The following is a 22611-nucleotide window of genomic DNA, read 5'->3' on the forward strand; positions in this document are numbered from 1 at the left end:
ATATATAGGTGTGTAGCTGTACAATCATTTTTTTCAACCTTCATAAACTATGACAGCGATTGATAAACAAAAGTGGCATGTTGCTGTTGTTGTTGTTGTTGTTGATATTGAGGTTGACCCTATAGATGATGCTGTTGATGATTTGGATTTAAGTGTTGATGCTTATGCTGATGATGATATTGATGTTTATTTTGCAAATGTTGATGTTTTTGTTGGAAATTGTTTTCGTTGTTGATGATGCTGATGTTATTGTTGGTATTGTTATTGTTTTTGATGTTGATATGTTGTTGATGTTGATATGTTGTTGATGTTGATATGTTGTTGATGTTGATATGTTGTTGATGTTGATAGATTGTTGATGTTGATAGATTGTTGATGTTGATATGTTGTTGATGTTGATATGTTGTTGATGTTGATATGTTGTTGATGTTGATATGTTGTTGATGTTGATATGTTGTTGATGTTGATATCTTGTTAATGTTGATAGATGTTGTTGTTGATATGTTGTTGATGTTATTGTGTTGTTAATGTTGATAGATGTTGTTGATGTTGATATCTTGTTGATGTTATTATGTTGTTAATGTTGATAGATGTTGTTGATGTTGATATTACTGTTTATTTTGTTGTTAATGTTGTTGACGTTAATGTAGTTCTTGATGTTGATATCAATATTGTTTTTGATGTGGACATTACTGTTTTGTTTCCAGTTCTAAATAACCTCAAAGAATAACGATGTGCCCTTTGAAAGATGAGAACGCCCAAGCCAGGGATAAACAAAAACAATATTAATTAACAAAACTGTACAAAAACGGTACAATTCAGTACATTAAAAAAAAATAAAAGTTAAACGCTTCAAGCCTGCATGCTCAGTAGGACTTTCTTGTTGTCTTATTCTAAGAGATTTGCTTGTATTTGTGTTTTAAATTATCATTCACGCAGAGGACTTTATGTACTACTGGAAGAAGAATTATATTGCCCTGTTTCTTTTCTAACTTCACATGTCAATCAATAGAAAGAGAAACAGAGACTTTTTTTTAGTCCTTAAGGGAAAAAAAATGAAAATAATATCATTGTCTGGGGGGGGGGGGGAATCTTTTTATTTTCTTTTTCCTTTGTACACTCCAGGAAAACCCAGAAATACCCAAAATTACTCCGGGAGATCCATTAAACAAATACTGCTGGCCTGTTAGTAATCCAATCTCCCTGGTCACAGCGACTAACGTTTTCTGGAGGGTGTCCACATCCAAATACGTGTATCCGTTTGTGTGTAAATAGAATTACTGTCTGGAGAAGCGCTGGATGGGGAAGGGGTGGTGGTGGGTGCATTTGTTATTCATTGTTGATGTTTCTACGTCATAGAAATGTCAATAAATCATCATTTGCACGATGTATGCATATTATGTGCACCACTCTTTATTCATTGAATAAAGATGTAAAGAAACACATAAAATAAGTTCCTATATTTTTAGTGCACTGCAATTGATGATATAAATTTCTCATACATTTCAGTTAAGGTATCCATGAGAAGAAACAGACATGTAAAATCTAAAAATAGCAGCACTAAGGCATCAAGGTTAGTGGAAGAAGAAGGTGAAGAAAATATGGCGAAATATAGATGGGGAGGGTTCGAATCTCTGACACGGCACCTAGCAGTGACCGGGCGAGAGGCCAACTACAGCAAATTCCGCTTAGCTCTTCAAGAAAGAGCGTTCAATTGACTAATGTTATCTGTAGCTTGGTAAAGGTTACAATGATAGCTTTTCAAGGGTTTTTAACAGTTACGTAGACTCCATTTGAACATATATGTCTTTTTGCTTTCTTAGCGGCCCCAGAAAGGGGAAAAGTCACTATTACTTTTGTGTAGTCTGTCTGTCCGTCCGCCCGCCCGCCTATAATCCAGATTTATATCTCGAAAAATAGAAGAGAAACGGAAACGGCGATTGTATGACATTGTGCTGGGTTTAATACCTTTTATGCTGGGTTTAATACCTTTTGTGCTGGGTCTAATACCTTGGTACTTAAACTTAGGTAAGAATCGGTGCCTAATATCGAAGATATACCACTCAGTCCGTCTATCTTGATATAGTGTCAAAATAAAACAAGTTGTCTTTGATTACTGAACTAAGATATGACAACGTTTGATGTAGAACTGTATACTATTATAGGCGGATGAAATGGAGCGAAGTCAAATAGCAGAAACAAAATACTAACACACAAACTAGTCAAATACTCAGAAAGATAGTAGGATAAGATAAGGGTTTATATCTAGTTCGATATGCTAGGTCTTAGCAGAGATGGAGTCTCTTATTCACATGCATGACTAGCTTAGCACATAGACGTCTGGACGTAATTATTTTCTCGTTTTATGTAACGTCTGTAATTTATAAGATAGTAAAATTAGTTAAAGTATTTCCCCTTTCAGACCACAATAAGAAGGAGGATATATTGTAGTCTCTTTCTGTGGCCCACGGTTAACGAGACTGCCCAATGGCCAGCACAACGACCAACATTCTTTACTTTTTCCTAAATAATGTCAGGTGCCCATTAGAACTGGGTGGACTCAGAAGTGCCCTTAAGTCCTGAAATAAAAAAAAATCCCAGTCTTCACCAGGATTCGAACACTGGTCTTCTCGGCTCGGAAGTTCACCGCTCAGCTTCCGCGCTTCCAATTTATGAGAAGTCATAATACTTGAGAAGTGAAAAGATTTATACAAAGGTGAAAGATGGAAAATAAAACATTACGATAAGTTTTAGACTTGAGAAAAAAATCTCTATATATAATTCTCTTCGTAGCCCAACCATGAGGGACACCACAATGAAGTCATGGAAAGATAACTCTTGGATTATTGAAGTCGGACTAGAGTTACCCCACGTTAACTTTCACGGTGACAGAGAGCGAGGCTAAGAAAAAAAAAAGGGAGGGGGCGTATACTACGCCGCGGGTCGGCTCGTATAAAATATTTGTTGTTGTTTTTTAAAATCCACTTTTTTTTTTCTAAAACCATAGAAAATATTTTTTGGCCAAATCGATTCTGTAACGTCGTTGATTTGATAGTCGTGGCTTGAGTGGGGGAAAGATTGTGAAGAACTTGTTGAAGTTGATTTCTTCCGTTTATCTGTTTTGTGTCTGTGTCAAGCCATAGTTTGTTGAGTGACATCCACTAGAAGTATGTCTGTCCCCCGTCGATTGAAGGCCAGAGCCAGAGATTGAATAACAAAAAGACTGGAAACATTCTGAACAGCTTTTGACTGGGAAGAATGTACTTTTGGAGAGTGCGTTTTCAGGAGTCATTAAGTGGACGTCACAAGTGAACGACACTTACATAGGCGACCACTAAACTTGGTGAACTGGGTGGGAGGTACAGAACTTGAAAGATAAGGGAAGCGCACGGATGTGATGGTTGCACGTACTGTTAAAATTTTTCTTGTCTTATCTTATAAATTACAGACGTCCCTTAAAAACAGAAGATAATTACGTTTTACGCAAATCCTGTGTTAATCTAGTCCCGCAATAAACTCTGCTACGTCATGGCTGATTCAGGCAACCCGTTCCAATCTGCAAGGGCAGCAGGAATTAGTTCTAGCATATGGAACTAACTATAATCTTAATATCTTTCTGAGTATTTTACTAGTTTGTGTGTTCAGAGGCGTAGCTAGGGCGGGGGAAGGAGGGGGATAATATGAAAATCTCTACGGGCCCAAACGAGTGTTTTTTACATTAGAAATTAAATAGTACGCAAAATACAGGGGATCCCCAAAGACGTCAAGTCCCCGGGCCCCCAAATGATGGCTAATTCCTAGCTACGCCACTGTGTGTGTTGGTATTTGGTTTCTGCAATTCCACTTCGCTACTTTTCATCGGTCTGTATTAGTATACAGTACTAAATCAAAAACACCTTTTTTTTTCCACATTATATCAAAATAAAATGACTGATTGGCAGAATTATTTTGCTGCGTATCCAAAGATATTAAGACCGATTGTTTCATATGTTTAATGTTCAAGGTAATAAACACAGCACTATATCAGAAAATCGTTATTTTCATTTCTTTCTTTTTTTCTTGAGATCCAAAAGTGAATAACGGACGGACGGACGGACAGACAGACACCTAAAAATTAACAGCGGATTTTCCTCTTTCTGAGACCCCTAAGATGTCAAAATGTCATGTCATGTATCTGTATATGTTAGTGCGTATCTGTGCATGTCTATACTGTCGTAAAACGTGTTTTTCAAAATCCTTTATAAGCATGTCTAGTGCGCTTTGGGCTAATCTCTTTTGCGGGCGTTTGGGGAAAAGAGAGGTATATGGAGAAGATGTACATGTTGCCTTGGACGCTAATCAAACATTGCCCAGCTTGAATCAAATCTGTAACATGTTCAGTCTACATCGATATTCGAACTCCAGCCCCTCACCCACACCCCAGTTGCAATCTAGCCCATTCCAAAAACACCTTCCTCTTAGTCTGTTGGATCGCTGGGGCTGACAGGGGCGTCTCTCTCCATTCTCTTGTCTCTTACCATGGATTAGAGTCTTCTTTTAGGCTCGTCCATTACCTTGATGTTGTTCCCGCATCGATTCATTTGTCTGCCTCTCTTTCTTTTCCGTGGTACTGTTCCCTGCAGAAAAGTCTATACTATACGATCCCTGAGTTTTATGTTCTAAGCGTGAACAGTGTTAATTTGCGTGTTTTTTGGTCCAAAATATTTTTATTTTAAATTTTAAAAACAGACAAGCAATTTTATTTTTAATTTATAAAAAATCTTCGCTGAAAAACTAAGAAGGCTCTCCTCTCATTCTATCTATCTATCTATCTATCTATCTATCTATCTATCTATCTATCTATCTATCTATCTATCTATCTATCTATCTATCTATCTATCTATCTGTCTGTCTGTCTGTCTGTCTGTCTGTCTGCCTATCTATCTATCTATCTATCTATCTATCTATCTATCTATCTATCTATCTTTTTCTCTCTGTCTCTCTCTCTCTGTCTCTCTCTCTCTGTCTCTCTCTCTTTCTCTCTCTCGCTCTCACTCACTCTTTCTGTACCCAATCAACGAAAACGCGCCTTTCAATTCTACATATTTATCTAAGTTCTCCCATGTGACGCCTCTGGCCAAGAGTGACCACTGTCCAGTCTCTACAACTGTCCACTACAAAACAACATTGCTCGGTGTCACAGCTTCGTCTTTCTAAATGACGATTGTTCAGCCGAAAACGATTTTTTTTCCCCTTTTGTTTTTCGCTAGCCATCCGTTTCTCTGGACGTGAACGAAATCTTGTTGTCCAAATGTTGACCAGTGAATAAATGTGATTGGACGCGCGGGTCCCTCCACTGACCATCGCGTGAGAGAGGACCATGAGAATAAATGTCTCTGGTTCACGTGCTGGAAACGTTACCCCGTGAAAAAGTAAGAAGCACAAGGGAAGATAACTTCTAAAACTTCGTTTGGACTCTCGAAATGAGTCTGCTGCTGTTTCTGTTCGGCACAGATTACGTCCTACTATGAAGACTTTCAATAGAATTGACATTAAGTAATGGGCCTCATTCACCAACCGTAAACAAACAACATTAAGCCACGTGGTGCTCTATCTCTTCTATATAATTTACGATCTCATGTAATTCATGATGGTTGTCACGTGACAGTTTTTTTTCCGTTGTTTTATCAATAAGATCACATGACTAAATGGTGTTTGTTTACGATTGGTGAATGAGGTCCATTGTACAAGGGATAACGGTGAAGACGTTTCGACCCAGAAAAACATTTAAATTTCTACTTTGTGAATCTCTAAACTTTTTTGTTTTATCTGCACTTTTTTCTTATTTTCTAAAATATTTATTTTTATATCTGCCAGATGCCCAACAAAACATACCTTGTGCAGGTAACCAAGGTAACATTACACGAATTACCGCTGTATAACTTAATAATTACTTCTCAAATGTGCACGACAAAGTCTGCAGACTGATGTCGGTGCGTGGTTGGGTCTAAGGGTCGTCTGGTGGAAACTTCAGAAAGAGGCTTGACCTACTTCTTCGAATGGCGTGATTATAGAGGAGGCATTATAAGAACAACGTTGATTGGTTTGTAAAATAATTACATTTTAATATTCTTGCGCAAAATAAAATTCTATAACGAACTGTTATTAAACATTGTAGTTTGGCCCAGTTGCGTCTACAATTACCATATAATAGTTCGTAATACACATATTAAACAGTAGTGAGTGGTCAGTTGAATATTATTCCAATTATCCGATCGGATTTAAATTGGTTTGAGCGAAAAACTTATTATAATTGAATACAATTTTCATCTTTCTGTTGATCCCCTATGGTCGTCTCGTGGACCCATGAAGGTCTACGGTCCACAATTTGAGAACCACTGCATTAGAGCATGAACCAGCCAACTAGAATCTCTAAATTAACATGCACACATGGAAACGCGTAGGGCGTAATTATCTTTTTCTTTGAAGGAACGTCTTTAATTTATAAGATTTATTTCATGGCCTCCGGCAGAAGGGTTGGGCGAGACAATAATTATCTTGAAGGGAGTCGGAAACTAACTAAACCTTAAAAGTAAAAGTAAAGTTTCCCTTTCAGACCTTGTGGTCATCTGTTTCTGTGTCCCACGTTTAACAAGGGTGTCATATAGCCAGCACAACTATTTCCACAACTATTGTCAGGTTAGCGCTGGGCGTCCAAATATCCCAACATTAAAAATCCCAGGCGTCAAAAGGTTTGAACGAGGAACCCCCAGGTTCGGAAGCCAAGCGCTTTACCAGTCAGGCAAGATACTCTCTAGTAATATGTAAACACAGTAAGATTAGGATACTCTCTAGTAATATGTAAACACAGTAAGATTAGGATACTCTCTAGTAGTATGTAAACACAGTAAGATTAGGATACTCTCTAGTATTATGTAAACACAGTAAGATTAGGATACTCTCTAGTAATATGTAAACACAGTAAGATTAGGATACTCTCTAGTAATATGTAAACACAGTAAGATTAGGATACTCTCTAGTAATATGTAAACACAGTACGATTAGGATACTCTCTAGTAATATGTAAACACAATAAGATTCTATTTTCATAAGTTCTTGAATCTTTATCACAAGGAACTTTATTCATTGTATATTGTTTCTTTTTTAAAGGAAACCTCAGAATTTGCGCTATTCAGTTTCTTGTAAATGTTCTTAAATAGGTTCAAATTGATATGAATAATATTTAACTGATTAACTATATTGTATTACGTATTAAATTAGCATTACATTCCTACTTCCATAGATTATATTATACTATAGACTATATAGACAATGCCTAGTTCAGGCGTTCATCTCGAAGAACACGTTTTAATGACTAAATGCATGAGCGTAGGACGTAATCATCTTCTTTTTTGAAGTAACGTCTGTATCATATAAGATAATATAAGAGCCTTATTTTGGAGAGACACCCGTCCACACTTATCGCGGGTTAAGGCGTGACCTCCGTGACGAAGGCGCCGGTTAAGGTGGTTTTCGCTTTGGTGAAAGAGAAGCCGGCCATTTTTCTTTTGGCACGCTTTTCTTCCACAGCTGGGGCCCAGGGGCGGACTGACTATATGGGCATTCAGGCAAATGCCCGGTGGGCCGGTACCAAATTGGGCCGATAGGGCCAGTGAACGAACCGCACGGATGTCACCAAAAACTTGTATTAAATTGTCAAACGTTTTTATAGTATAATTCTATAAAGGAAGCACTCAAAGCGTCGTGACTTACCGACTCTACAGTGTATACATATTAGGGCTAGTAATCTAATACATTTTCCGAAATAATGTAAAAGCCTACATCCGCGCGCGTACACAGTGCTTCTTATAGACTTCATCCCTTATAGGAGCCTACACACTAAGTGATTTGCAAGCAACATGAGGCCTATATTTCCTATAAAGTTCACGTTGATGTGAATATATTCGGATGAGCCTATAAAGGGACCAATCAGATCGCTCCCAGTCTTATAGATGGAATATTCAGTCACATAGGAATTGTTATTGTTATGGTTGAATTATCGCATGATCTAGAGATGTCCTTCACAATTAGGCCTACACATTATTATCTTGAGCAGTGTAACAAAGTGGCCAAAAATTATTTAGAGTCAATATGCAAAAAAGAAGCACAAACATAAAAAAGTTTAGAAAGCAAATATTACTGGAATCCTTTGAAAAAAAAGTGAAATTATAAATATGGCTAATCAACAACAGTTGTTAAATGTCAAGCGTCTATGAATGAACGAAAACATAACGTCATTTATTCCTGGAGATCAGGCCACGCTATCCAACGAAGAAACACTAATGTCAAGACAATGAAGATTTAGACTTAAACCGAAATACAAAGAGACTTTGCTAAAATATAAAACAATCTTGACTGTATTTGTTTTAGATTACCTTTAATCAAATGAACGTGATGCTCTGAGAGCATGTAACATTCTGTGTGTGTGGCCAACTCCAAGATGTAGATACAAGCTATTAAGAAAGCAGCAGATGATCTTGTAAGCTGTGAGGACTAAAGAATTGAGGATGAAGAGTTGACATGGGTGTATCTTGTAATTATTCTGTCTTGTACGCAAGCCAAGGAGCTTATATACGAAGTCACTGCATATTAAAGTCATTGCATATTAAAGTCACTGCATATTTTAAGTCACTGCATATTTTAAGTCACTGCATATTAAAGTCACTGCATATTAAAGTCACTGCATATTAAAGATGTGTAAAGAATAGGTAGATAAGAATCATGACACATGGCACTTTAAAAGATCTAATTTGTTTTCGTTGTTGATGACGCTGATGTTATTATGTTGTTGATGTTGATATGTTGTTAATGTTGATATGTTTTGATATTACTGTTTATTTTGTTGTTAATGTTGTTGACGTTAATGTAGTTCTTGATGTTGATATCAATATTGTTTTTGATGTTGACATTGCTGTTTTGTTTCCAGTTCTAAATAACCTCAAAGAATAACGATGTGCCCTTTGAAAGATGAGAACGCCCGAGCCAGGGATAAACAAAAACATTATTAATTAACAAAAGTGAGCTTGAGAGATAATATTTTAAAGAGGTGTAAAGAATAGGCAGATAAGAATCATGACGCAAGGCACTTTAAAAGATCCAATTTCAAGTGTCATTTAGTAATACTAAATAGCTTTTACAAAACCATAACGTAAGTTGTTTGTATAGCTGCTAACCATGCAGGCTACCTACTATGAGGAATGCATTGTGCTACGTAAGCTCAGTTGTCGTCACATTATGAAACTTTGCAGAATGATTTTGAGGATATGGGTTGTAATTCGGGGGGGCTGGATTGCGGAGACATACCCGGGCCGATTTTGACACCCAGTCCGCCCCTGCAGGGGCCAATGTTTTTTTTCACTGTCCAAAGCTTTCTTGGTCACTGTCACTCTCCATCTAGTGCGGTCTAGGGCTAAGTCTTCCAATAGTCAATATCAATAGTCACTGCGTTTAGGTTCCATTGGGTTACATCCAAGTAACAGGAGTGGAGCGGCCAGGTTTTGAGCCAGTCGTGAGTTAAAGAATGACTTTCGGGATGCGATTCTCCTCTATCCGGCGAACATGGCCGAGCCAGCGCAGGTGTCGTTGTCTGAGGATTGCGAAGATGCTCGAAAAACCCGTTCGCTCCTCTCTCTTGCCATGGGATTCTCCAGATTTTATTTTCGAAGGCGGCGCAGGTGAAATGAATTTACTTTTATCTCCTGCTTTGCGTAGTTACTCCGCGACTCACTGCCCTACTGCAGCGTGCTCAGAACGCATGCCTTGTAGACCTCCATTTTGGTCGCTGTAGTGAGCTTCCGGTTTCTCCAAGCCTGAGTCTAGCGAAGGTCAAGGCAGCCTTCCCTAGGCGTCTTTTGATCTCCTCTTCTAGAGACAGGTCATCTTGAATTGTGGATCCAAGGTAGCAGAATTCTTTACGGCATATAGCTTGAAGGGTGTTGTTTAGCAGGTAGCTCCTTAACGTTTGTGTCTTCTTCGTGCTAATGTTTAACCCATACTCTCAACCCATACTCTTAGCTCATGCTCTTAGCCCATGCTCTTAGCTCATGCTTTTAGCCCATACTCTTAGCCCATGCTCTTAGCCCATGCTCTTAGCCCATGCTCTTAGCTCATGCTCTTAGCCCATACTCTTAGCCCATACTCTCAGCTCATGCTCTTAGCTCATGCTCTTAGCCCATACTCTTAGCTCATACTCTTAGCCCACTCTTAGCCCATACTCTTAGCTCATACTCTTAGCTCATACTCTTAGCTCATGTTCTTAGCCCATACTCTCAACCCATACTCGCAGCTCATGCTCTTAGCCCATACTCTTAGCCCATACTCTTAGCTCATACTCTCAGCTCATACTCTTAGTCCATACTCTTAGCTCATGCTCTCAGCTCATGCTCTCAGCTCATGCTCTCAGCTCATGCTCTCAGCTCATGCTCTTAGCCCATACTCTTAGCTCATACTCTTAGCTCATACTCTTAGCTCATACTCTTAGGCCATTCTCTTAGCTCATACTCTTAGCTCATACTCTTAGCTCATGCTCTTAGCCCATGCTCTCAACCCATACTCTCAGCTCATGCTCTTAGCCCATACTCTTAGCTCATACTCTTAGCTCATACTCTCAGCTCATACTCTTAGCTCATACTCTTAGCCCATACTCTTAGCCCATGCTCTCAGCTCATGCTCTCAGCTCATGCTCTCAGCTCATGCTCTTAGCCCATGCTCTTAGCCCATACTCTTAGCCCATACTCTTAGCCCATACTCTTAGCTCATACTCTTAGCTCATACTCTTAGCCCATTCTCTTAGCTCATACTCTTAGCTCATACTCTTAGCCCATACTGTTAGCCCATACTCTTAGCCCATACTCTTTACAGGCCTGAGAGAAGCGGGACATTAGTGACTGAAGCTCCTCTTGTGAGTGTGCCACTACCGCTGCATCATCTGCGAAGGCGTATCCCTTAAGAGGGTAGTTCTAACCTTCGTTATTGCCCTAAGTCTGGCAATATTCAGAAGTTTGCCATCAAAATGGAATAGAGATAGATGCGTTTAATGTATTTGTCAAACGCGATGTGGACTGGCATTGAAAAAAAAGGTATTCCAAAGAGGGTTGTGGTCAGAACACATCCTTGTGTAACTCCGCTGTTTATAGTGAAATTTTCGGAGCAGGCGCCGTTGAACAGCACATCATATTTTGGTGGAAGGAGACAATTACATTTAATAGCTTGGGTGGACAGCCTATGATCTGCAACATTTTCCTTTGTCTCATTGAGAAACATTTTTTTGCCAAGCTTATATCCATTTACTTCATCAGTCTGGTCGAAAACCTTTACACGTTATCAGTGGCGTCACTAGGCTGGTGCGGTGGGTGCGGTCTGCACCGGGTGACACCGACCCTAGTGACGCAACTACACGTTATTTGTTCGGCTTCCCATACTTGGATTGAGTTGAAACTTTGTTTAATTAGTCAGTGTTGATGACAGCACACGAATCCATCAAAAGATTAACCAATTAATTGATAAAATGGAAAATGCTCTGAACTAGAGGGAGATAAATCTTGCAATAATGAGATATGGCAGCGATTAAACTTTATCTCACCGTTTTGTTTTATATTGGTTTGTTTTTTTTAATGTTGAAATGTAATTTATTTATTTTTTTATGTTTTTTTTTGTTTTATGTTTTTTTTTTATGTTTTATGGTTGTTTTTTGTTTGTTTTTATGTTGTTTTCTTATGTTTCTAAAGTTTTTGTTTTTATATTTAATTTTTTATTTTATTTTGTTTTTGTTGTTTTTTTGTTTTTTTTTCTTTTGTGGGGCTTAATCCTAGTTTTATCCTTCTGTGGAAGTGTATATGTCTGGTAGCCCAATTATGACGCAATAACGTCCAGTCTTTGTCCGATCTCTAGACTTTGATTCTTTCATCTCTTTGTTTCAACACATGTAACTAAAAACGAATTCCCTACTTCCTAGATCCCAATATACACAGAAAGCAATTTCCCAAAAGAGAGAGAGAGAAAAAAAAAACAGATGGCATTAGGATCATGAGGCTGGGTCAGATTACTAAAAATAGCAGGTCCGCTATCAAGATTCTTGATGTAACACTCCGTGGTGTTGTTGATTTTTAAAGATTAAGATCAAGCTTGCGAAAGTACAAGTTATTTGTTTGTTTTAATCCAAGTAAGGTGACACTGAGTTCAACTCTCATCTCCACTTCTTGTGTTTGACTTGATTCCTCTGGTATAAGTGACGTGTTAACAACTAGTATGGTATTAGCAGTGGCGTCACTAGGGTGGTGAGGGGGGTGCGGCTGCATCGTCTGACACAAAAGGGGGGGGGGGGAAGCAGAAACGTAAAATAGAAGTAACAGTAACTAGAATCGCGAACTTGTGTATACACATTTATTACTTTGAGCTACATTTATATTTATTTTTTTTTTAACTTTTTTTTTTACATAAATGGTAAGGCAGGAACAGAAAAAAAGGGGTATCTGACTAACAGACAGAGTCAAGACTTCGCAGCAGATTGTAAGCTCTCTACAAATAACATCTTAATTTTGTTTTCAATGACCACTGACTTGACTGTAGGGGAGAGAGTGGGGGGGGGGGGGGAGAAATGGACAGTTGGGAGAAATGGACAGTGGATGAAATGGACAGTGGATGAAATGGACAGTGGGAGAAATGGACCACCCCTGTTATCTTTAAAACTAGTGGACCTTATTGTTTTGGACCAGAATTTAAAAAAAAAAAAAAATTTAGTAGCATGAGATGTTTAAAAAAAAACAACATTTCCTTTTAATTAATTCTTATGTACCTTTTTGTATTTGCATGCGAAACTATTTGAGTCACAGAGCATTGATTTTCTTTACCAATTCGCACATTAATATTTCATTGGATCTACTTTAGAATTCATGGTAAGTTTGTGTTTTTGTAAAACCAACATTTCTTTATAATAATTTATAACTTTTGCCTTACAAATTTAATAAATAAAAACTTTTTTTTTTTTTTTTTTTTTTTTTTTTTTTGGCTGATACATCAAATGAAATACATCTTTGAAAAAAAAAATATTTCTTTTAAGCTTGTATCTTCTGCAGGTGGTTCATTTCTCCCCACATGTGATCCATTTCTCTCCATATTGGGGTGGTATTTTAAATTATTTTTTGTTTCTTATGTATGATAATTTTTATTTTTTTATAGACTATATTTTGAAATAAATGACTAATTTATTCAGAAATATAAAAAAACATCTCTGAGTTGTTGTTATTTATGTTTTTTATGTAACTTTAGTAAAAAAGTAAAAATGGTGGTCCATTTCTTCCAACTCAATGATATGTCTTTTTAATTACCTACCAACTTGACTCACTGACTTCTAACTTACTTCTATACTGACTGACCAAAATCTTGTTCTCTCTATTACCAGTACTTCCAGTCATCCGATATCTAAAGTTCACGCTCTTTTTTCTGCTAATTCACATTAAATATAATAAAGTACATCGAAGCTACTGTTTCATCTCTGACAGGGGTCTGGGAACATATTTTTCTTTAACAAATGTCAATGTCAAAGGCCGCGGGATACACATTTGAGACCTAAGAAAATCCGCTGCCGAGGACAGACACAGACGGCGAAAAGAAAATCTTAATCGACCACAGGCGGACAATGTTTATGCTTGCCATGGCTGTGGCAAAATATGTAGGTCACAGCTGGAGCTGGGTAGCCACGGGAAATACTGCATTCCTCATTAATCTTCTGACTCGAAGACATGTCTAATTATTATTAGTATTAATCTGTCACACACGCATTAACAGGAAGAAGACATAACAGGTTTGGTGTAAACTTTGGAGAAATATTATAGTTTATTAATGTCTTCAATTTAATTTGTTGTTTTTTTCTTCTTAATGTTAATTAAGTTTTGAGATATTTTTAAGGCTTAACATTTTTTTTTTAGAATGCAACTTTCAATAATTGCATTGGATCTATGTAGTTAACAGAAGAAATGAAATATCTATTATCAATAATTGGAGTTGAACGTTTTCGTTTTATCATTGGTCTCTCTTCGCGTTTTTTTTTTTTGGGTTCAATCTTCCGGCCGGATTTCCGAATTATTTTCAGTTCAAAAGATGTTTCGATGTTCTATTTACTCTGTTCCTGATGACGCAACAACACTAAGACTTAATCAATGGCCTTGATGATCCCTTAAGTTTAGTTCTTCAGTTCTGAGAAGTCTTAAGACTAAATCGAATTCCCTTTTGGTATCTTCCTAGAGTGCGCCAAAGTAAGTATTGTTTTTCTTAAACGTGTTTAAAAAGAAAAAAAAAAAAAGATGCCAGTTTCAAATTATCCGACTGGACGCTGAGGCTGTGAAGGCGTGTCTGATTACTCAGGATGCCATAGGCGTTATTTTCTGAGCTTAGTGTTTGGGCGATGTAACAGAAACTAGACCAGTCTGATGATGCAATTTTAGGAGAAGTTCTCTCCAGGATCCGGAGGCTTAAAGAACAGTTCACTAGGGTGCATGTGTAAAAAAAAAATAGTAAAGTTCCCCTTTCAGACCTAGTGATCTATAGGGCAGATGATGTAAAGGGCATCTGTTTCTGTTGCCTACGGTTAACGTGGGTGTCATGTGGCCAGCACAACGACCAACCGCCTTTACTTTTCCCCAACTAACGTCAGGTACCCATTAGAGCTGGGTGGACTCAGAGGTGCCCGAAGATCCCGAAATTAAAAATCCCAGTCTTCACCAGGATTCGAACCCAGGACCCCGGTACGGAAGCCAAGCGCTTTACCGCTCAGCCACCGAGCCTTCATGTGTGGCCAACACAAAACCAAGTACCTAGAGTTCTGGTAACAAATGGGTGGAAAGAGTAGTGAGTGTGCGTTCTCAACACTAGCAAAAACATAAACTTTATGGCCCTCTGACAAAATCCACAGGACTTGCAAAGACCTTCCTTCAGTGAACAGCACCAGGGAAAAGAAAAAAAAAAGAGACAGAGGAAGCAATGGGACGACAACAACAAAACATGATCGGCCTGTCATTGAAAGAGATTCTATTCAAGGCAAAAGACAGGAACGGAGAAGACGGTCGACCGATCATGTGTGGTGCCCCAGCGGTTCAAAAGACATAAATGTGACGTTAATGTATATAGTATGATAAATACATATTCAGAAGGTTTACGAGGGTGATGGTCATAAGTAGAATGACTGACAGTCATAAAAATATTTCTTTCTCAACGAAGGATTAGGTAATCTTTTTATCTGGGTGAAACCATAGAGTGTCAGGAAACTGCTGTCCCCTTGCAGACATCCTTTATTTCAACTTTCAATTCATCTTTTATTTAATCATTCATTTCATCTTTGTATTCATCTTTCACTTCATCATTCAGGTCATCATTCTGGTCATCTTTCACTACATCTATTGGTCATCTTTCACTACATCTATTGGTCATCTTTCACTACATCTATTGGTCATCTTTCACTACATCTATTGGTCATCTTTCACTACATCTATTGGTCATCTTTCACTACATCTATTGGTCATCTTTCACTACATCTATTGGTCATCTTTCACTACATCTATTGGTCATCTTTCACTACATCTATTGGTCATCTTTCCATGTTCAATACGTACCAGCCCTCTCACTTAATTATTAGATTTTATAATTATAAAATGATAAGACAATCAGAGTTATTATACGGAGTTGTGTGATGACAAGATTGTCTGAGGCTGGCTTATTGTCTGACTTCTTTGAACCAAATGATTACCAAAACATTGCATGATCAGAGGCATTCCCAGTGGATGGCGAGTGGGGTGGCGTCCTTAGGGGGTCCCCGCAATAAAGAGACTTATTTGTCGCCGTATTCCCTTTGTACAAATATTCGTGGCCCTGATATGATACTTGCCCAGGGCCCCCGCGTACTGCTTCGACGGCCTCTGAGGAGCTGGCGTGCGGAGAGTTCCAAAGTGGTCAATGTGCCTCTCTAGTTAAAGCTTTGTATACAATCCGAACTGTGAGCTTTTTTATGACTGGCCGTTAGTAAAAGATCGTCGGACGGACTACATTTTATTATTTATGTATATTTTCTTAAGCATCTACTAGTGAACTAACTAATACTAATGTAAATAGTGTAAAACTCACTAATTCTTGTCGTCACTAAAAGTCCCATTCAAAGTCCGTCAACTATGACGCGTCTCTATACTATCTAAGAGTCTAACACTTTCAATCAGGATATAATGTTTGTAAATTGTTTTACATGTTTCGGATGTTCCTTCAGAGTTGAAGATAATTACTTCCTAGTCCAAACCTCCCGCAAGACGACGGGGGATGGGAGCTGGCAGGGTTTGAACCCGGGACCATCGATAAATCTGAACGACAGTCCAGCGTGCAAACCGCACGACCAGGCAGCCATCCTATTAATGTATTAGGTCACCTTTTGTTCTTCTCTGTACAGGACATATAAGGAGTATGAAAAACGGAACCGGTCACACTTGGACCAGAGAACGCCGATATTGTTCCGCAAGTTTGTTTATGGTTTCAATAGTCAGGTCAAGGTCACGTCACTGGTCCCAAAAACATGCTCTCAATTTCTAGACCAATTTATTTTTCAACAATGCAATGTCCAGAACCCTTTGGGAAGATACTCACATTTTAAAGTCCATCAACTAGGTCCAACTAATGCTACAAATGAAAACGAAGATAAAGAAAAACCTAATCAACCAAGCATTAAAATTAATAAAGAAAATGTTACTGTATTTTGTATTTTAAACATTTGGGCTTAATATCAATGTACAGACATCAATGTGAACAGGAATGAATTATTTATTACAATGAGCCAAAACAACAATCAGTTTCATTCGCTTCAGAAAACGTCCAAGTTCTAAGATTTCTTCTCATTCTTTGAGATCCTCTATTTTAAAAGCATGAGATGAACATGAGTGGGTTAAATAAGCAGTGAGGTCAAATAGCTTATTGCTCTTAAGAAAGTGAGATTTCACCAGAAATGAAGAGAGAGAAAAAAAAATTGAGAGAGAAAGAAATAGAAAGAAACAAGAAAGAATTTTAATTTAGATTTTGTATTTTAGCTTTGGGCGGTGATCAATTTGAAATCTTTGAAAGGACTACTTTTTTCCTCGCATGTAACAAAGAAATAGTTCCAGTCTCCTTATTATTTTCTCTCCTAGTTAAAAAAAATTACTTTAAAAAAAAAACTTTGAGCCTCCCACACACACGCACACACATACATTCACACACCCATACACTTCCTTCTAGCCTACCCTCACACACAAACGCACTGTAATTTTCATCCAGTGAGGTGACAAAATAAAAATGATTCCTTGATGCTAAGGTCAATGGTCAGAGATTCTTTCTAACTGTAGATTATTGTAAATATTTTTTTTTTAGGTTGATAAATTTGTAGGGATATGTTAACCTTCAATTGACACAATCAATGCAAAGAATTACAGGAGTAATACAAACCAGAACAGAAGTGACAGATCTATGTTCTTTGATTTGATTTGAAAACGTTCCTTATGTTTGTTGATTGTGGGGGTTTTTTCATGCGCATTTTTCTTATATTGTGATCCCTCGTCATTTCGCGCTTCAACTTTGGCGGCTTCGATATTATCCGGTTTTTATAAGAAATTAATTGAATAAAATATTTCAAGGAGTATCTGCGAATTTCATATATATAAATATATATATATTAACAATGTTTACATGAAACAAAAAATCCCAAAATATACCGGTATACAAATATATATAACTACATTGTTAATATTAATGCTAACATGTAAATATTTGATTGGTTACTTTCTTGCGTTGTATTTCAACGCCTGATTTGCTTAGTTCAGAGTTGTGAGTGTGTGTGTGTGTAATAGAGAGACACAGAGACAGAGAGAGAGAGAGGAAGGCATGTGCTACTTACTTGTACTACTGGTACTGTCCATTGGTAGGTATGTCCAGTGCACGACCTAAGTTTATGTAGCGTAAAAAACAAGAAGGGAGGGGTGGGTACTTAGCCTTACATAAAAATACCGTTTCTTGAGCGCATTTCCCTCGATAAACGAGGAATCACTGAGGTTTATTTTGTATTTTCATAGCTCAAGACATTCTTCAGAAAAAAAAAAGTCTTGAACAGATTTGAGCTGCAGACCTTGTTGACAATCGTAAGTGTCAATCTCTCTCTCTCTCTCTCTCTCTCTCTCTCTCTCTCTCTCTCTCTCTCTCTCTCTCTCTCTCTCTCTTGTAACAATGTTTGTTGGAATAGCATATAAATAAAACGCTGGAGATTTTTAGACCATTGATGCCCAGCCTACGGCCCGCGGGCAATATCCGGTCCTTATCAACCTCTGGTTACAGTGCGGAATAAGTCCTCAGGGGTTTGGTCCTATTAAAATCGACAATTTCTTGAGTTGATGCGACCAATGAGGTCACGTGTATGTATCCTGTAACCCTTTGGCCAGAAAAAGTTGCTGACCACATAGCTAGTGTGACAACAGTGGTCAGATGAAGACGATTCCTGAGGTCAGCCATTTTGTTTTCGTCTAAAAATAAGAAAAATAAAAGAAGGAGACGTCGGAAAGAAGATGTATTTCCATTTCAGTCATTTAGACAGTCAAAAAGCGATCACCCAGATACCCCGTTCTTTCTCCCCCATTCCAACTGGTCGAGACAAGTGATAGGATCATACCGTATTGAGAGCTCTAAAAGCTTGAAATTGCGCTAAACAAAAAATTGAATAGATTTATTATTGTTAGTCTCGATCTGTTACAAAAGTAATTCCATCACTGATCCAAACACATTAATATAAGCTTTGGAGGCGCGGTGGCTGAGCGGTAAAGCGCATTACTTCTGAACCGTGGTCAGGGGTTCGAATCGTGGTGAAGACCGGGATTTTTAATTTCAGGATATTCGGGCGCGGTCTGAGTCCACCCAGCTCTAATGGGTACCTGACGTTAGTTGGGGAAAAGTAAAGGCGGTTGGTCGTTGTGCTAGCCACATGACACCCTCGTTAACCGTAGGCCACAGAATCAGATGAACTTTACATCATCTGCCCTATAGACAACAAGGTCTGAAAGGGGAACTTTAATATAAGCTTTATTTTTTAAAAAGTATTTTTTAAATATTTTACTTGTTCTATTCTTGGTGACAGAAGATGTCTTTCATTTCCTCTCTACAGCTGCTTTAAGAGACGTTTGTAACGAAAGTACATTTCTCGTGAATCTATATCTACATAAAATCTCTACACTTCCCAACAACATCTCAAACTCCGCAAACAATAGTTGGGTTTAACTATAGCACAGTGGCACCGAAACTACGACCCGCGTGCCCTATCTGGCCCGTGACGCGCTGTCCACATTATAAACCTCTGTCCAGAGTACAAAATGAGGCCGCAAGAGGATCAAGTTCCATAAGAGTTTTCGATTTCTTCGAGCTGATGGGCGAGTGGGAATCGTGTAAGGACCCAGACTAAAAGAAAAAAAAAAGGTTAATCAGCACCGCTATGGCAGATACAAAAACAAAAAAGACCACAAGGGAAGACCTCAACGGAAGACCTCAAGGGAAGACCACAGGTGTCACACTTTACCAGTAATGAGAAAACACTGCGTCTTAGCTATTATTTCAATGTAAAAAAAAAAACCTGGTGTCAGAAATAGCAGCTAAGCATTTAGTAGAAGCAGAGAAGACCGCGAAGAGCTGGGAAACCATAAAAAAGCTAGCAAGAGACCGTGGAGAGTGGCATGTTTTTGTCGAGGCCCTATGTTCCATGAGGAACTCAAAAGAGTGATGATGATGATTTAGTAGGCACTACATTATGAACGAAATAAGTTTTGAACAAAAAGCAGTGGAAGAAAAGTGCATTCGATTGAAGCAGTGTTTCTCATCTGCGTTCAGCTAGTTTAACGCCTACAGTCCAGTGGGTCTCAAAATAAGTAATCACCCTAAAACCTGTTTTAAAGACGCTTTTATTGTAAATACACTTTTTTTTTCTCACCATTTATTCAGCAAGATTTGCAGTTTCTTTTTCTCATATGCGTTTTACTTTCGGGCTGCGTTATATGGACATGAAATCATCTTCCCCACTCAGGTAGCGAATACATTATTTGAGGCATATTATCTTTTTATTACATTAATTTTACGATCGTTTAAGTTCTTCAATTCGTGATGGTGTTGCATGGGACAAGGAAACTTCTAACATATCTTCCTCTCTTTTCCTACACACCCTGACGGAATCAAGAACCAAAAAGAGTTTCTCGATAAGGGACACAATCTAAGTTTTGAGATGTTTGGTTATGACACTTTGCATTGAAATACCTTTAGGTAGTTAAAAATATAGCGGACTTAGGGAGGAAAAAAAAAACACTAAACAAAAACAAAGGAATTAACAAAATCTCACGACTGGGAAGGGGGGGGGGCCTTGGATTTAAGTCACGTGCAGTGTGTGGTTAGAGTTTAGAGGGAGTGAGTTTGAGAAACGCACTAGGAGAAAAAACTGTTGCGTGTTTGTAAGCCGTGGTTTCGTATTTCGTTCCTCCCTTCATTTCCTGTTTCTACACTTCCGGTTCTTACTGTTTGGCCACTCTCTTGTTTATAAACCAAACTAAGGGAGATAACTGTCTTCTTTCGAGTAAATCTTGAAACATTTTGGTATTTACAGATCTAGAGAACTTGTTACTTATAGTTCTACAGTTTAAAAATTCACAAATCTAAAAAACTTTGGTATTGAAATATCTAGAACAAGATATTTATAAATGTATATTAAAATATTTACAGATCTAATAGCCTTGGCATACACAGATCTAAACATCATGCTAGACACAGATCTAAACATCTTGTTAAACACAGATCTAAACATCTTGTGAGACACAGATCTAAACATCTTGGTATCCAAAAACCTACAGCACTTCATATTTACGAATCTAGAACCCTTTGTATTAACAAATCTACAAACCTGGGTATTTTTAGGTCTAGAAACATAGGTATTCAAAGATCTTGGTACTTACAGATAGCTTTAGTAAAAAGGTTGCACCCTAGAAAGTTGTAAAATTTAAAACCATTCAAACACGTCGTTGGTGTCATTGAACTATAAAATCTCTTAAATCTATGTCATTAATTTCAATGCCATCTCTGTATCCATAATTCCAATTAACAAAAAGAAATGTTTTCAATTAAGAAATCGAATCTATATTTTCATTGGGCTCCTAACTGATTTTGACTCTTTTTTTAGTAGTAAAATAATTCACGCGTCGAAAAGAGAATTTCAATAAATATGTAGGTCACAGCTGGGTCTGCCTTTCCACGTATCATAATGCACTGCACTCCACCTTATTTGACTTGTTGGATTTTTTTTCTTTTTTTCAAGCTATGAGCAAATAATTAATGTTTACATACGATTGAAACCGAGTTAAACCAGAACTAAATGTGTTCTAACTGAGTTCCGCCGAATCCTAGTGTTCCGCAAGGCCTGAAGAGGTGTCCCGCGAACTACTGGAATAACTAGTAGGCAACCAGGTGAATTAATCTCTCTAAAAAAAAAATACTCAAATTGTTCCGCTAAAATACTCAAATTGTTCCGCTAAAATACTCAAAATATGCGAAGTTTTCCGTTAAGGAAAAACAAAAGCCTGGGAAACATTGATCTGGAAAGTTTGTGTGGGGTATTGTATGTTCCTTTTTAGCGAGAAATTCAATTAGTGGCTCATTTTAACACTTAGTGTATTTATAGGTGTATGCCCCATTTGTTTCATGCAATAGAATGGTTTCAAAAAGTGCTGTTTCAGCCAGGATCTAAATATTACTGATTTAGTCAATATACTAACTTAATATAATGAAGTCTACTTACGTACCAATCAGAAATCCGTAGCATAGAAAATTTCAGCACTCGAAATAAAGCTCCAGATGATAAATGTGTACATTGAGATTATCTTACCAGAGAGAAGATCATTTTGGAGGACAACACTTATATTATCTTTCAAGGAGAACACTTATATTATCTTTCAATGCAACGCTTATATTGCCATGGACGTAACGATGCTGACCACGTCAGATGACAACATTGAGATTTTAGTTGGATGAGAACATCTCAATCCTATCAGATGATAACTTCCGGAGCACACTTAATGAAGAACATTAAAGGTGGGCGCTGGGCGCCAATGGGAGACTGGGAAAGAGAAAAGGGGGGCTATATAGTTTCTGCCACGGTTCTTTCAATCCACTTTTAAATAGCCCGCGATGGTCAGTGCCTTTTTTTTTTGTGTCTGTGCTTGTTCGGGTCACTAGTCGCGTGCTGGCTCACGAGAAGCGAGGGATGGAATCTGTGGAGGAAATCGTGTGATGTGAATTCTTGTTGCGAGATTTAGACATATAAGACTTGATCTATATTTGGTCTAATATCAGAGGATAGGATTTGATCTAATATCAGAGGAATGGTCTTAATCTACACTTGGAGTATATATATATATGCGTCCCCAATTCCCCAATTCCAAATTCTTTTTAATGCGGCCCTCAACAGAAAACAAGATTCCCTCCTCTAAACTTTCGCGTTTAATGTCCATCTTATTTGATGAATCGCTTAGCTCTAACTCAGTGATTCCCAAA

At 37.9% G+C, this 22611-nt stretch overlaps 1 protein-coding gene across 2 annotated transcripts in view; it reads right to left on the reverse strand.

The window, feature by feature from the left end:
* The window catches only part of LOC106052962 (equilibrative nucleobase transporter 1-like), a 156812-nt gene extending 134649 nt beyond the window's left edge, over positions 1–22163 (reverse strand). For both annotated transcript variants that reach the window (XM_056007036.1, XM_056007035.1), the window contains exon 1: positions 21861–22163. The gene's annotated coding sequence lies outside the window, so the exon portion shown is untranslated. The remainder of the gene's footprint in view (positions 1–21860) is intronic.
* Positions 22164–22611: the final 448 nt, after the last annotated feature.

Source organism: Biomphalaria glabrata, chromosome 12, assembly GCF_947242115.1.
Source record: "Biomphalaria glabrata chromosome 12, xgBioGlab47.1, whole genome shotgun sequence".
Lineage (NCBI taxonomy): Eukaryota > Metazoa > Mollusca > Gastropoda > Planorbidae > Biomphalaria > Biomphalaria glabrata.